We start from the raw sequence: 16,299 nt of genomic DNA on the forward strand, positions 1-16,299 counted from the left end.
ATTGGTATCTGCCCCAACCAGGCCAACTGGGGCTCCAATCTGGACAATCCTGCCCCAGCTGGGCCACTCTCAAGGGCAGGAATGCTCCAGAGAGGACTCACAGAAAGGGTTGGCTGTGTAAGGCCAAACCTACACCTCCTCAATTTTTCACTCCACCTGCTTATTCAAGCACTGAGGCATTGAAATAATATTTTAAGATTTGTGTAACAACAAAAAAAATCTTCCAAATTTAAACAGGCAAGCTTGAAATCTGACCAAATTAGTGCTCAGCATGACATTCTGAGTTTGATGAATGCTCCTGCTGACTTATAAGCAACTTCTTCAGAGTAAAATGCCTTGAAGATTATGATCTAAGGCTTTAGTGGGAATATCCAGAATTTCAAATAAAAGAAACCAGCCTTATCCCTTTCACTAGTATTTAACATTACCTGTCAATTTTGATAGTTCCAAATGAGAATATAGAAATGAAGGCATTGCTGCCCAGAGAGCTTGCCATATTTGTAATACAGGCTGGGGAAGTTGTGGAAAGGAGAAAGGTTTGATGAGGGTCAGGAAGGTCATCTGATATCAAAAAGCATAAAATAAGAGAGGTTACTGTGGTCACAGAAAAGCTTTATGGAATAAAAATGGAAGTAATTGGGATACATCAAGGCCTCTTGATTCCCTCCCCCCTTCCCCAATCTTAGTAAAATACCTTTAAAATTTCTAAAATAATTCCTTCAACTGTCCTGCTTTAGTAAGCATCAGAAGCTTCCAGGATGAAGACTCTTCAGGCTCATGCTCTGCTGCTCCTTGCAATGAGCCACTCAGAACAAGAAATTCAAAGACTTTCCAGGCTTATGTCCTCCTCAAAGGTGATTCCACCTATCTAGGCAGTCCATCATATTCTTCTGACCTAGAAAGGTCATAAATGCTTCTGAGTCATGCTACGGTTTTGCCTAAGTAACAGTTTATATTTTGATCTTGTTTTCACAGACTCCTTGCCAGTTCTTTCATCAACAATATCTAGGCGTTAGGGCTCTTGCTCAATGGTAAGTGAAGTCAGAAATATTATGACAAGAGCGAGTTCAGCATCACAGCTCTTTGGAGATAAGACTTGTGCACACGAAGGCCAGCTCCACCTGGTACGCAGGCTGAGACCCTACCTGTCCGCAGACTATCTCACCAGAGTGGTGCACGCTCTAGTTATCTCCTGCTTGAACTACTGCAATGCCCTCTACGTGGGGCTACCTTTGAAGGTGACCCGGAAACTACAACTAATCCAGAATGCAGCAGCTAGACTGGTGACTGAGAGTGGCCACTGAGACCATATAACACCGGTCTTGAAAGACCTGCACTGGCTCCCAGTATGTTTCCGAGCACAATTCAAAGTGTTGGTGCTGACCTTTGAAACCCTAAACCGCCTTGGCCCAGCATACCTGAAGGAGCATCTCTACCCCCATTGTTCTGCCCAGACACTGAGGTCCAGCTCCAAGGGCCTTCTGGCAGTTCCCTCACTGCGAGAAGCAAAGTTACAGGGAACCAGGAAGAGGGCCTTCTCGGTAGTGGTGCCTGCCCTGTGGAACGCCCTCCCATCAGATGTCAAAGAAATTAACTATCTGACTTTTAGAAGACATCTGAAGGCAACTTCTGCTTAGGGAAGCTTTTAATGTCTAATGAATTATTATATTTTAATGTTTTGTTGGTAGCCACCCTGAGTGGCTGGGGAAACCCAGCCAGATGGGTGAGGTATAAATTATTATTATTATTATTATTATGGCATTGGAAGTGGCAAAGGGGCAAGGAGGGGGGAGAGGGAGGGAGCGGGTGGGTGGGTGGTCAAGCAGCAGCTGGGAGGGGCTGGTGGGGGCATGATGCATATGTATCAGCACCTATTTTTCGGGGTGGGGTGGGGGAAACACGGCTTATGTGGACTAACCCATTTTGAATAAGCAACAGGAAACAGATCTAGAAAGATTACACTGTATCACAGTCAGAAAATCCTACAATAACATTTCCTTGGTCATTCCAAATCAAAGCCAGGAACAACCTCCATGAGGATGATGGAGGCAACAGTAATCATTGTGGTAATGATAACAGATACAGTCATAGATTTATCTTGGATTAATTACAAGGCAACCCTCAAAGCATTGTTCGCATTGCTAGTACATTAAGCAGCACAGAACAACCTAAACTTCAGTGACCATATGGCAGTTTCAAAAATAAGCCTGCCACAGCTGTCATATTTTATTAATCTTGTAATAAACTGTGACTATATTATAATATAAGCACAGGACACAGCTAACAATATCATATCATCTTCGTCATTGCCTGTTGGATTGTTAAGTATATTTAATGTCAGCTTTGTCTCAAAAGTCATTCATTTTCAGCTATGGGATTTCCCTGTGGTTGTATCATATTAGATACCATATGCTTGCTTTTATGTTCTAGGTTAGTGCATATCTGATGCTAGTAATTAGCCTTATGCATGATGGTCAAAGGTGTAAACTGGGAAGCCTGATTCTATGCCTCTGCTGCTGAAAATGCCAATGCAGTTGGAATTAACCCAACTCTACTAATGCTAAAATAATATATATTAAATGAATGGAGACAATACAGATAGACAGAGAGTCCACAGCCAATTAACAGCTTTCATACCAGCTGTAACATCATCCTCAAGCAGTTCCTTCATCAGAAAAAGCATAGATGATCATTCAGGAGGTGTTAGAGAATAGCCAGCCATTTTAAATCTATTAATCACACAACCTTATTCTAGGCTCACAGCAATAGACAGCTACAAGCTAAGAAAGGAGATTGTTTGCAAAAAAAGTTGCAAAAATCTATTTTTCTTTCACTCCTTCGTTACTTTTAAAATACATGTCATCAAGACTGTTAAATGTGGTGCTTAACATCAGAATTTTGAGAAATGAGTTTGTGCTGAGCTTCAATTCATACTTTTTATTCTTAAGAAAGGTAAATTGGCTCCACTTGGTTCCCTGGCCCCATTAGTGAGTATGCTCACAGATTAACGAGCTGTAGAAATACTTGTAACATATAAATTGCTCTTCTCAAGTACATGATTTTATTTCCGCAGACCTTAGTAGATCATGCCATAAGTGCAGATTCAAAAAACTACTGTCTATTATTTCAGAAGTGGCAGCCAAGTGTCAGAGATCAGGCAAAACCCCACCTCCCTTTGCAAAGGATAACTGCTCTTAAGATGAATCAAATGTATTTCCACTCAGAGAATTAAATGAGGTACAGTTGTCCAGGCATGTTTGAGAACCACTAGGCTGTTCTCATAAGGTAATAAAGACCATCTGCCTGGAGCTAATTTGTAATGAATGTGTGCCATTTATTCAATATGCACTCGCTGCAGAGTAAAGCAGAGAGAATCCTTGATGAATGTACAGGCAATGGGAACAGTTGTGGCTTCAAAGATTTAACCAACTTTCATTTAAGTACACATACAGACACAAAGTGAAAAGAAGTGAAGCATCAAATTCAAACCAGCACCTGCTATGTCTCCAGACAGATTCATGTTAAGCGAAAACTCTGAAAGCAGCAACAGGGAGATTGACTTTGCCGCTTAATATATTATTGTAAAAATGAGGCCCACACTGGGCAACTTTGCTAGGACCAATGGCCATGATTATTATTTTTCAAGAGCCAGCATTTCGCTTTCTGCTTCTTCTGTGTGATCCAATAATTTCTCACTCTGGATTTCTTAAAACCTTATTATCCTGCTTAACAACTAATTTCATGGAAGGGACATTTTGAGGGCATTTGGAGGGTGCCCACCAACCCCACATGCACCCATACTAATTGTGTCCATAAAGGTAAAGGTACCCCTGCCCGTACAGGCCAGTCTTGCCAGACTCTAGGGTTGTGCGCTCATCTCACTCTATAGGCCGGGAGCCAGGGCTGTCCGCAGACACTTCCGGGTCACGTGGCCAGCATGACAAAGCTGCATCTGGCGAGCCAGCGCAGCACACGGAAACGCCGTTTACCTTCCCGCCAGTAAGCGGTCCCTATTTATCTACTTGCACCCGGGGGTGCTTTCGAACTGCTAGGTTGGCAGGCGCTGGGACCGAACGACGGGAGCGCACCCCGCCGCGGGGATTCGAACTGCCGACCATGTGATCGGCAAGTCCTAGGCGCTGAGGTTTTACCCACAGCGCCACCCGCGTCCCTATTGTGTCCATACCCTTCTCTTAATTTTGCATTGGTAAATTGGAGAAAGGCAGTTCCTATTCCTGGGAGGGACAGATTGTCTCTGTAGTCTGGACAGTCCCCGACTGCTAAATTCCTATGGCCTACATGATTCTAAGACAGCTTTCCATTACTGCTTACATAAGCAAATGTGACATATTAATAGTTCAAGCATTATTGTTATTATTTAAAATATTTTTATATATTTTCAAAAAAATTATTAGTTTTCACAATATTATAAACAAACAAACAAACAAACACAAGACAAACAAACATAAATCATAGCCTTATTGAAAATTACAGTTATTAACTTCGGTAAGTGACTTCCTCGCTTCCCCTTGGTTGAATTTCATTGCATGTCTTTTTAACAGTTTTCCAAATCCCAATTTTTATGAAATTTAACTTAAACATTAACATCCTTAGATCTTCACCTTATGGAGTTAAACATATTAATTCATCACTTAACATAAATAAAATCCTAAACCCATTAAGTATCTGCAAGCTATTTTCAGTTAGTTTAACTTAGTAAATTTAACTAAATAATCATTAAATTTATTCCACTCTTCCTGATACTCCTCCTCCTTCTGGTCGCGGACTCTTCCAGTTAGGTCGGCTAGCTCCGAAAAATCCACCATCTTCATCTGCCATTCTTCTATTGTTGGTAATTCTTGGGTTTTCCACTTTTTAGCTAACAAAATGCGGGCAGCAGTTGTGGCATACAAAAATAATTTAACATCTTTCTTGGGCAATTTCAAACCTGTTATTCCAATGACCGCTCCCCGCTTAAAATGGGGGGCGCCCTTTGCGTGGACGCGTGCAGCCCCTAGATCTGGAGCGGCTCCAACAGCATAGGCTTGGCTTTGCCTTCCCTCAGGTGGGATACCTGGAGGTCTCCGCCTAACTCAGTCAGTTGTCCAATCCCACCTGGGGGAAGCGTTGCCAAGGAGACCAGGCCAGGTAGGGGAGGGATTACCTGCCCACACAATAGAGGGAGGATCTTACCTGGGAATCCTCACTTGGTTCCAGAGCTTCTCCCACCCTACCCACCCTCAGTTAATGTCTTATTTTGCAGGTTAACTTTTCTTCACAGGTTTTGCAGGTTAACTTTTCTTCACAGGTATGTGGGCGCTGCTACGTTAAGGTCACTGTTAAAGGGCCGGAAAGGAATTTCCCTGCATTGGCAGGTTTCGCCTTTCCCGTAGCAAAACGTCACAACTTTGGCGGCATCAGGCCTTGGGCGGAATCCTTTTGTCCATCTTCCTCTTTGCGGCGGCGATACCAGGGTTCCCCGTTAAAGGGGTTTTCTGAAGGGAGGCTTTGGCCGTACACCGAAAGGTCGTCATTGCTCTCCCCTGCGGCGGCGGCGTTATGGGGGCAGCTGTCTCTGCTTGAACATATGTTCTCCAGAGCCGGCCCATCCCCCCCCCACACACACACTGGATAACCCTGATGCTCCCTAGATCCCCGGCTGGGGACTGGGGAGGGAGAACGCCCAATGCCTGAGCCAAGGTCTACCCACATTTGAAATTTAATAAAGTTGTGGCCAATTTAATCCCATAGCACGTTGTCTTGAGACGTTATTCCACATGACGGGGGGACCGTGCAGGATCTGGGGACTCTGCCTGTCCACGCAAGAATATTTATAAGCTGTCAGTGTTGAAATAATTGGAAGGACTCATTATCACATTGTGGCATGCCTATGTATGTTCAGGATGTATGTGTAGGATCTGCTCAGTATAAATGTGTGTGTGTGTGTGTGTGTGTGTGTGTGTGTGTGTGAATGAATATATATATGATCTCACTCCTCTTCCCCAGGAGCTGGTCTGTATGAACTGAGCCGGTATATATGAACTAGCCACATCACTCAACGTATTTTTGACTATTGTTAAGTTGCATTAAATATTATAGCTTCGTGGGCTTTTCTATTCATAGTTATGTGTGCTAACTTTTCTATATAGAACCCCTAGGGTGCATGTGACATTTCTCTGGTTCCTTTTGTTTAATCAGTTGTAACAGGTTTATGATTTATTTCTGTTCTGAATTTTCTAACTTTAGGTTACTAGATAACGAAGTGCAATATAAGTTTGGCTGCTTAAAAAGATTTACAGCCTCAGCTCATAACTTTATGAAATTTAAACACTTACTCAGGCTCATGGAAGACATTACACATTTTCAGATGTGGCATTAATAAATTCTGAGTAAGAATATGTCTGTATAAGGACGCAACATGGTATTATGTAGAGAAAATGTGGTTTGTTTTTAACTTGAATATATACGTTGGGTCAGTATGGATCTCCCATTCAATCAGCCAAGCTAGAAAATTCAAGTACACTTTCTGGAATCACTTGTGAAATTCCTGAATGAAGATAAATTGGTTTAAAGCAAAGTAGCTTGACTTAACTGGATTGTAGATAAGGCTGTCAAAAGACAAGCACTCCTTTCTTTGAGAAAACTCAGTGAAGGAACACGTTGAATGACTCTGAAAATAAAGAATGGACTCACTATGAACAGTAGAATATTGATACAAATACTGTCACTTCTTTGCAATTCATTTGTGGCCATAGGATGTTTTATCTCTGCTCTAAGAAAATATAGGCAGCTCCCCCTTTATGCAAGGGTTACGTTCCGAGGCACCACGTGTTTAAGTGAAATCGTGTATTTGGGGAACGCCATTGAAAAAGCCTGCAAACACCCTCTAAACCTCTGGAAACCCTTGAAAAACCCTTTAAAAAACACACACACCACAAAACACCACAATCGCTCCCTCCAAGTCTTCTTGCTCAAACTCCAGCTCTCCACAGAACTCAAAAGTCAGTGTACTGTAAAGGCTCCTGAGACTGGACTTGCAAAGACTCGTGGGACTGCCAGACACTGTTTTTGTACAATTTTTGCCGGTTTTTTTGGCTCTTTTAGGACTGTTTTTGTCCCTTTTCGTGCCACTTCCAGGTTCCCAGTGATATGTACATTCGTGGCCACGTGTGCCTTGACCTTGTGTAAGTGAGGAGCTGCCTGTACTGTTTGTTTACAAAGGGAAAATCTGTTATGTAAAGTCTACTCAGGGGTGGTTGTTTTGTTTTTGTTTGTACAGTGGTACCTTGGGTTACATACGCTTCAGGTTACATACGCTTCAGGTTACAGACTCTACTAACCCAGAAATAGTACCTCAGGTTAAGAACTTTGCTTCAGGATGAGAACAGAAATCGTGCTCCAGTGGTGCAGTGGCAGCGGGAGGCCCCATTAGCTAAAGTGGTGCTTCAGGTTAAGAACAGTTTCAGGTTAAGAACAGACCTCCGGAACAAATTAAGTACTTAACCCGAGGTACCACTGTACACTTACAATACTGAAATGCTTGCCATTAATACACAATTAATGAGTTAGTTCTTAGAACCTGAGAAGTTTATGGATTTTGTTCCAACCCATGGCATATCTATTGAACACATTCTTCTTCTTTTTTGGCGATCCCTCATAGCCGAGTAAGATTGTCTTCCATAAATGTGGTTTTAACATTGAGTCCATAAGTGACTGTGGAGGTCAATTCTGGAACCACACGTCCTTCCACAGTGGGGACATTGGTTTCCAGGTGCATGTGGATTTGCCAAGCGTGCCTTCCTCTTAGCACGTTTCTCCCTTGCGTCCTGAGTTCGAGTGTCTTCAAAGTCCATGAAGCCTTTGGTAACGGCTGTTCTCCAACTGGAGCGCACGCAGGCCAGTGTTTCCGAGTTGTCGGTGTTTATACTACATTTTTTTTTAGATTTGCCTTAGACAGTCTTTAAATTTCTTTTGTTGACCACCAGCATTACGCTTTCCATTTTTAAGTTCAGAATAGAGTAGTTGCTTTGGAAGACGATAATCAGGCATCTGAACAACATGACCAGTCCAACAAAGTTGATGCTGAAGAATCATTGCTTCAACATTGAACACATATATGTGGTAAAAGGTAAAGGGACCCCTGACCATTACATCCAGCCACGGACGACTCTGGGGTTGCAGTGTTCATCTCGCTTTATTGGCCAAGGGAGCCGGCGTTCAGCTTCTGGGTCATGTGGCCAGCATGACTTAGCCGCTTCTGGCGAACCAGAGCAGTGCACAGAAACACCGTTTACCTTCCCACCAGAGCGGTACCTATTTATCTACTTGCAGTTTGACGTGATTTCAAACTGCTAGGTTGGCAGGAGCAGGGACTGAGCAATGGGAGCTCCATCGCGGGGATTCGAACCGCCGACCTTCTGATTGGCAAGTCCTAGGCTCTGTGGTTTAGACCACAGAGCCACCCACGTCCCTATATATGTGGTCTATATGGGCAAAATTAATACACTGAAATTCTGTTGTTGATTTGCAACATTTATCAGTCACCTTATAACTAAAAGTGACCAGAGTGGCTTAATGGACAATAATGGCTTAAGATACAATAATAAAAATAAGAAGAAGAAGAATAAAACTAAGATATGATGTGTACAAATTCAGTGGAACTCTATAGCGAAAGAAAAACAAAAGAGTTCTCTCTTGATCTCCATTTGTAAACCTTTAGGAAAATGCAGACATTTGTGCACCTGTGTTTCTGCAAATTTAGCAAGCTGTGACATTCAGAATATCACTTATCAAAATAATTTGCTAACCAAATGGCTGTGACTATGAAGTTTAAGAGAAGAGGTACAATACGTTCAGCTTGAGGCAATTGCTAAAAGTGACAATCTATACTGAATAGTCCTCTGCTTTTAATGTATCATTTCCTGTCCTTGTCAGGGATGTGGATTGGAGCTAGAGAAATGCATGTGACAAGATTATGACATATAATGTGGTGGTTGGTGGTGTTAGAGGTCTTATCACAGAACTCCAGTGACTGACACATGCCCAGTGTAGTATCTGTTTCTGCCTTAATAGTTGTACTTAATTACAGCCCAGTTTTCAGAATTTTTGCATTGGGTCTATGCTACGAGATTGATTTCCAAATGTTCTGCTTATTTTAAAAGCATGAACTACAATAGTACGGTCGACAATTTCTGCTTAAGAATTACTACCGTTGCCAAGTTACTGTGCTACTTACTTGGAGAAAAGAATGATGGAACTACACGGGCCTCGAAATCTAAGCAAACTGTTGAAAATAACCTACTCTTGTCTGGTTTTGATGTATTTTTAAAAATATCCAAATCTTTAGTTCCATTTAGAGCTCTTCTGCTGGTGTTTTCCGTTGTACTGTTTATATTGCTGTCACATGAAAAGCGCTACTTTGCTTCTCTAATTGCAGGAGTATTCATAATAGGAAACAATGTATAAGAAAGAAGGCTTACTTGATGGGCTAAAAATTACTTCGCACTGTAACCATTTCCCCCCCAACTGCCCACTTATTTCTGAATGCTGTGTTTTGATCAATTTAACCTGCAATCCTAAACTTATTTTGTACAGAGTAACACATACTTCGGAGTAATCATCCCCTGAACTTCAGATCAAATTATGCTGGAATCTGTCCTAAGCTCCCATTGTTGAACATACTTATTCTTCAACAAATCCCACTGATTTCAATGGGACTTAGTCTACGAGTGCTAGACTACTCCTGGGTCAGGTTCAAGGTTGTTGTGCTCATTTACAAAGCCCTGAACAACTTAGGTCTACGATACTTCAGTGACCACCTGAACCCTTATGTCCCAGTTCAGTCACTGAGAACATATGCAGGCGCATTGCTGGTCATTCCCAAAGCTGATGGCGCTCATTTCATAACAACAAGAAATAGAACATTTAGTGTTATTCCAGTATTGTGGAGTACTCTGGTAATAGAGATTTAGTTGTTGTTTAGTCGTTCAGTCGTGTCCGACTCTTCGTGACCCCGTGGACCAGAGCACGTCAGGCACTCCTGTCTTCCACTGCCTCCCACAGTTTGGTCAAACTCATGCTGGTAGCTTCAAGAACACTGTCCAACCATCTCGTCCTCTGTCGTCCCCTTCTCCTTGTGCCCTTATTCAAGCCCCTTCGCCACGGCAAGGCAGTGATCCATGAAGGGGAGAGATTTAGTAGGCACTTTCTATTTCAACCTTTAAATGCTTGCTGAAAACTTTTCTATTTTGCCAGACCAATGCAGGCAATTAAGAATGCACATTTCCACAATAGTTAATTGATGTATGCTTTAAATCATTTTTATATGGTTTTTACTGTATGGTTTTATGTTCTTTTGCTGTAAACTACTTTGCTATTTTTTTAATGAAATAGTGGTATATAAATAAATAAAATAAGCTAAGTGGATGTGAGGGTCATCACCAGCATTCATCTGAACTTTTGCTGTTATGAATGAACACAGAATTGGCTGAGCACTCCTCACCTGGAGAACAACTTTTTTCCTGGTGCTATAACTGTTTTCAGTGCTGGGCAGTTCAAGCAGAGTGACTGGCCCTCATATTCCAAGTGCTGTTAGAGGGCAGGGAGCAATGGGGAGTGAAAGGCAAATAAAGAAACAGAGAAAATGATTAGCACCTCTCAGAAAGGAATCTGAATGTGAGAGGTTACAGCTGCCAGTGAAAAGGGAATGCAGAGTTTCTAGGGAATGCCACATAGAGTTGGTTTTCATTTTAAACTGGAGTTCCCAAAAGTTCAGGGCAGTGTTTCAGAACAGTCGGCAGGCTCATTTGATTCTACAATTTCCCAATAAAATAGACTGGCTTCCACTTAACTGCAAGGCTCTGGCATACCAGCACGTAGTATTAAAGTTTGAATTTTTGTCTCCATCAGTGTGTGATTCCTGAAAATTGGATGTCTGGAATTCTTCATACTGGTGTGGGCTGCCTTCTTGCAATACACTATCTAGATAGAATCTTGCAAAGCAACATGGGGCTTGTGCGGTGCTGTGAGTGAACCCTACTTTGCAGCAGCAGGCAGGGGTCACTCCCGTGGCACCCCATGCCCTGCGCCTGGGTGTGTCCTGTGTGCACCTCGGCAAGCGCCCACCCTGGACACAGACAGAGAATGCTCTGCTGCTGGCACCATGTGTTCTAATGGAGACCAATAGGAGCTCTGTGTCTCTAGTTATTACTTTCTACAATACGGTTAACATTTTTAAGTTCTATAGTTACACCTGATCTCTGCAGAAACTTACTGTATTTGCAAGGAGAGCTACGTTTGACCTCTTTCTAAGTTTCTTTTTGTCTCAGTATTATATAAACAGCATCTGATTTGCATGGTTTGCTCAGCAATGTTCCTGCCAACAAAATTCTGCTTCATATCTTTTGCAACTTTACGGCTCTATAAAGTCAATTCTCCATGACTGTGGACACTTTTAAGTGTGCAAGTTTTACTATGTTTTTTAAGACAGAGGAAGACATATAGATTATACACACAAAGCACCCATCTTTAGCTAATCAGTTCAATCCTACTTGCTGTCAGTGAGGAGGACAGTAAAAAGGTAAAGGTACCCCTGCCCGTACGGGCCAGTCTTGACAGACTCTGGGGTTGTGCGCCCATCTCACTCAAGAGGCCGGGGGCCAGCGCTGTCCGGAGACACATCCGGGTCACGTGGCCAGTGTGACAAAGCTGCATCTGGCGAGCCAGCGCAGCACACAGAAACGCTGTTTACCTTCCCACTGGTAAGCGGTCCCTATTTATCTGCTTGCACCCGGGGGTGCTTTCGAACTGCTAGGTTGGCAGGCGCTAGGACCGAGCAGCGGGAGCGCACCCCGCCGCGGGGATTCGAACCGCCGACCTTTCGATCGGCAAGCCCTAGGCACTGAGGCTTTTACCCACAGTGCCACCCGCGCCCCTACCTAAATATTAGCATGATATAATAGTTTTCAGCTTGCATCTATGCAAGAGACTGAAACAGTGAAACTGGTTTTACTGTCCTGTTTTGGGTGGCCTAACGTTTGCCCTCAGCTAGTTTCAATAACAGCCCAGCTTTAATGAACCTAAAATTCTGTATTCTTGAAGCGCAATTGTGATTTAGTGACTAATTAACTTCATTCCAAATTTCAATGGAGCCAATGTTTTCAATTGCCCATGAACCAAATTCTTTCTAACACAGTGCCGAACTCAGATACGACGCTACCTGAAAGTGATTTGTGCTTTTGAACTACTACATTCTGGAAGACTCTGGAAGTAGCAGCTGGTGCAGAGGATAGCATTAATTCAAGGCCATGGAGAGACAACGGGATGCTCCCTCACAATCACCACCATGGCTATCACCATCGCTCAGGACAATTGCCGGCTCATCCTCCCCAAGCTTGGCAGCAGCCCTAGTGGGAGAAATAGGGACATTCTGGGATGGTTTTCCTAGTTCTGGGACTGTCCCTGGAAAACTGGGACACTTGGAGGGTATGTAATCTATCAGAGGGCAGAACCTGGCTAGATACACATTAGACCTTTAAAGCACATTATTTCTTCCAAAGAATTTTGAGCACTGTTGTTGTTGTTTAGTCATTTAGTCGTGTCCGACTCTTCGTGACCCCATGGACCAGAGCATGCCAGGCACCTCTGTCCTCCACTACCTCCCGCAGTTTGGTCAAACTCATGCTGGTAACCTCGAAAACACTATCCAACCATCTCCTCCTCTGTCGCCCCCTTCTCCTTATGCCCTCCATCTTTCCCAGCATCAGTGTCTTCTCCAGGGAGTCTTCTCTTCTCATGAGGTGGCCAAAGTACTGGAGCCTCAGCTTCACGATCTGTCCTTCCAGTGAGCACTCAGGGCTGATTTCCTTAAGAATGGGTGCACTGTAGTTGCTGGGAACTGTAACTTTGTGAATGGTAAACCACAATGCCCAGAATTCTTTGAGGGAATGGATGTGCTTCAAATGTGCTTTAAGTTTATAATGTGTATACAGCCTAAGAGGGGGGAAAAGTAGTGTGACCACTCCATTTCTCCCGTGGAGGCTGATCTATAATGGGGTGCTGCCCCACCAACCTCAGTCAGCCCTCACTCATCCCTTACCTTCCTGCCTTCTTGGTTTAACCAGCCCAGAGGATGGACCTTGTGGTCAGCTTTCTTCTTGTGTCAATGTTTCCCTTGTAGAACTTAGCAGGAAGGTGGATGAGGATAAAACTAAAATCAGTTGCTTCATCCTGTCATTGGTTCTGGCTCCATCTACTGTTGGGTTCCCTGCTTTCTGCCCTAATTGTCCCAAGGGGCATCAGACATCACCCTTTCCTTCTATCTAACCACCCATTTCCTGCCTTTCTCTTTCTGACACCCTCTTTTCCCTTTCTCACTTTCCCTACCTCTCTGCCTAGTGACCTGCTGGAAGAGGGACAAGTTGCTCTTGCTAGAAATCACAGCTGATTGCTTGCAGAGAGCTTCTGAAATAAGGCCGAGAGCCACATAAAATTAGGCAACCGGCCAGAGGTTGACTGCAGGTTTCCCACCCTTGGTGTTGAAGATGCAACTGCAGTCATCTTTAGAAGCTATTGGTAGTCCTCTAGTGAGCTGCAAATGCATTTCATAGAATCATAGAATCATAGAGTTGGAAGAGACCACAAGGGCCATCGAGTCCAACCCCCTGCCAAGCAGGAAACACCATCAGAGCACTCCTGACATATGGTTGTCAAGTCTCTGCTTAAAGACCTCCAAAGAAGGAGACTCCACCACACTCCTTGGCAGCAAATTCCACTCTCGAACAGCTCTTACTGTCAGGAAGTTCTTCCTAATGTTTAGGTGGAATCTTCTTTCTTGTAGTTTGGATCCATTGCTCCGTGTCCGCTTCTCTGGAGCAGCAGAAAACAACCTTTCTCCCTCCTCTATATGACATCCTTTTATATATTTGAACATGGCTATCATATCACCCCTTAACCTCCTCTTCTCTAGGCTAAACATGCCCAGCTCCCTTAGCCGTTCCTCATAAGGCATCGTTTCCAGGCCTTTGACCATTTTGGTTGCCCTCCTCGAATTGATCGAATCCAGTTGAGGGGGTTGCATCCTTCCTTGCTTTTGGAATTGCTTGCTGAATACCCACATCATTTTGCTATGCTTGCTTTTGTTCAGTGTTTAACTTAAGTCATCATATTTGTAGTTTCAAAGCTATGAATTATTGTGTGTTCATCTTTTCCATGCATAGATACTTTCCCCAGTTTTACACAGCATCTTGGCTATATTGTTAAAGATAAGTAAATGCAGATTCTTGTAAACATGTACTTTCCTGTTCCTTACTGGAATAGGCTGATAAGAATTGATTTTACATTTGATATTACAGTTCTGTGCTGTGCCTTATCTCCTCTCCCACAACCACTGTGTACCAACGTCATGACACTTCTGAACACTCAGTAGATCCTATATGATATCTCCCAGGATGCAATGCATGAAGAGCAGGAGCATCAGAGTTACAGTTTGTAACAAATATGCAATGTTTTCAATGAAAGTGCCATGATGCTGCAAACAGGATTGTGAGCACTCTCCATTTCCCAATGTATCTTGGTCTGCAGCCAACAAATGTGTCCTGATTTCAAATGGATTCATGCTAAAGCTACCATGCTTTCAGCCCTCTAAGCAAAATAATGGTGAATGGAGCATGTAATTAGATATGAAGAAATAATTCTGAGAACTTCATATTTCACTGAGCTCAAACTCAAGTGCAACACAGGCTGAGGTTTTTTAAAACACATATTCATTCTTTCATTTTTTAAAAAAATCCAAAAGCTCAATTATAAAAATCAAAAATCAAACTCATCTTCGTATTAAGATTACTTTTTAAAACTTTATAGAAATTTGTCAAAACAGTCTGTTAGGACTGTAGTTAGTATTTTACCTCCACATTTCTTTCCCTTATCACCATGAGCTTGAGCTCAACCATTTTGTACCACAGCAGTAAAATGATTTCAGTTGCTCACCTGGTGCTGCTCACATGTGCATTTTGGTTCTTGCAGAGCTCTGTCATAAGTGCCACAGGTGTCACAGGCTGAACAAGTCTGTGAAAAGAGAGAGAGAAAAGGGAAAGGAGTGTTGAAACATCCCTTCACAAAAGTGTGTATGAACTTGCCAGTGGGGTGAGGTCTAAAGAGGTGAGAGCTATGTGGATTTGTAACTGAGTGACTGACTGAACCCAAAGGCTTCCCAGGTTTTTGTCACTTTTAGTGAATTCTCTAAAATGGTTGCTTCTACCCATTAGGGTGGGCAATAGTTGTGGACCAGCAGGGCTTCGTGGGGCATAGAGGGGAGAGGGTGATGCCTCCCCCCTTGTGGCTGACCGTTGGCTTCAGCCTTGGTCGGCCGCAGAGTTAACAAAGTGTCTAAAATTATGTTATTATTTTGTTTTATCATGTATAGGAGAAAGGGCATTTCCCCCTCCATAAATAACACCTGGCTTAAAAACTCAGTATTTTGTCTGCAGAGCTGTAGCCTTTATGGCGAAGTTTTATCACTGCTGCCCCAGATGCGTGTGTTGGCATCACCTCTGCTCTCAACTGATCACCTTGGGCACAAGCCACTGTTAAGGTCTCCTCTCAAGTACCACTAAAATGAACGGGAGTGTAGTCACCCTCATGTTGCTCCCAATCATTTGAATAGTACCTTAGGCAGGTGCCTTTAACGGTTCATTGCGGTCTTTGATAAAAACTACCTTTCTTTGCTATTTGTTTTATAACAGATTTTTGTCTTGTTTTATCACTGAATGGTGAGAACAAAATCACAGTATGGGGTGTTTTGTGGTCTAGTTCTTGTGCAATAAATCAATATTTAAAATGTGCAGTGGTTCCTTCCCTCCCACTTCTCCTCAAAATGGGACTTGGAGACCTGGATTCTTGTTTAGTTGAAATATGTGACTTTGTCTAGAGACAGATGCAACCCTTAACAGAGGGTTGTAACTGGGTTTACTAGCTTGGTGATAAGTCAAAAAGAATTGGAACTATTATCCCAGGTGCCAAGCACCTGTGCTTTGCAAATGGGTTTTCAAAGCTGCAGCTTTTTCATGAACAAGGAGCAAAAAATATTCCTAGTTGAGTTAGGAAAACCATTCCTCATCTTCTGCCAATTGCATTCACCATGAACTTCATATGGTACTCTTTTGATTGTACTTTGGAGAAAGAATAAAACTTCTTTAGACTGAAGAAATACATGTACAGCATGTGGGGGGTTTTGTACATATTTTTTCCTTAAAAAGGAGACCTGTTCCCCTCCTCCAAATACCCAATTTCAGTAAGGAAAGT

This window comes from Podarcis muralis, chromosome 4 (genome assembly GCF_964188315.1).
Source record: "Podarcis muralis chromosome 4, rPodMur119.hap1.1, whole genome shotgun sequence".
NCBI classification, from domain to species: domain Eukaryota; kingdom Metazoa; phylum Chordata; class Lepidosauria; order Squamata; family Lacertidae; genus Podarcis; species Podarcis muralis.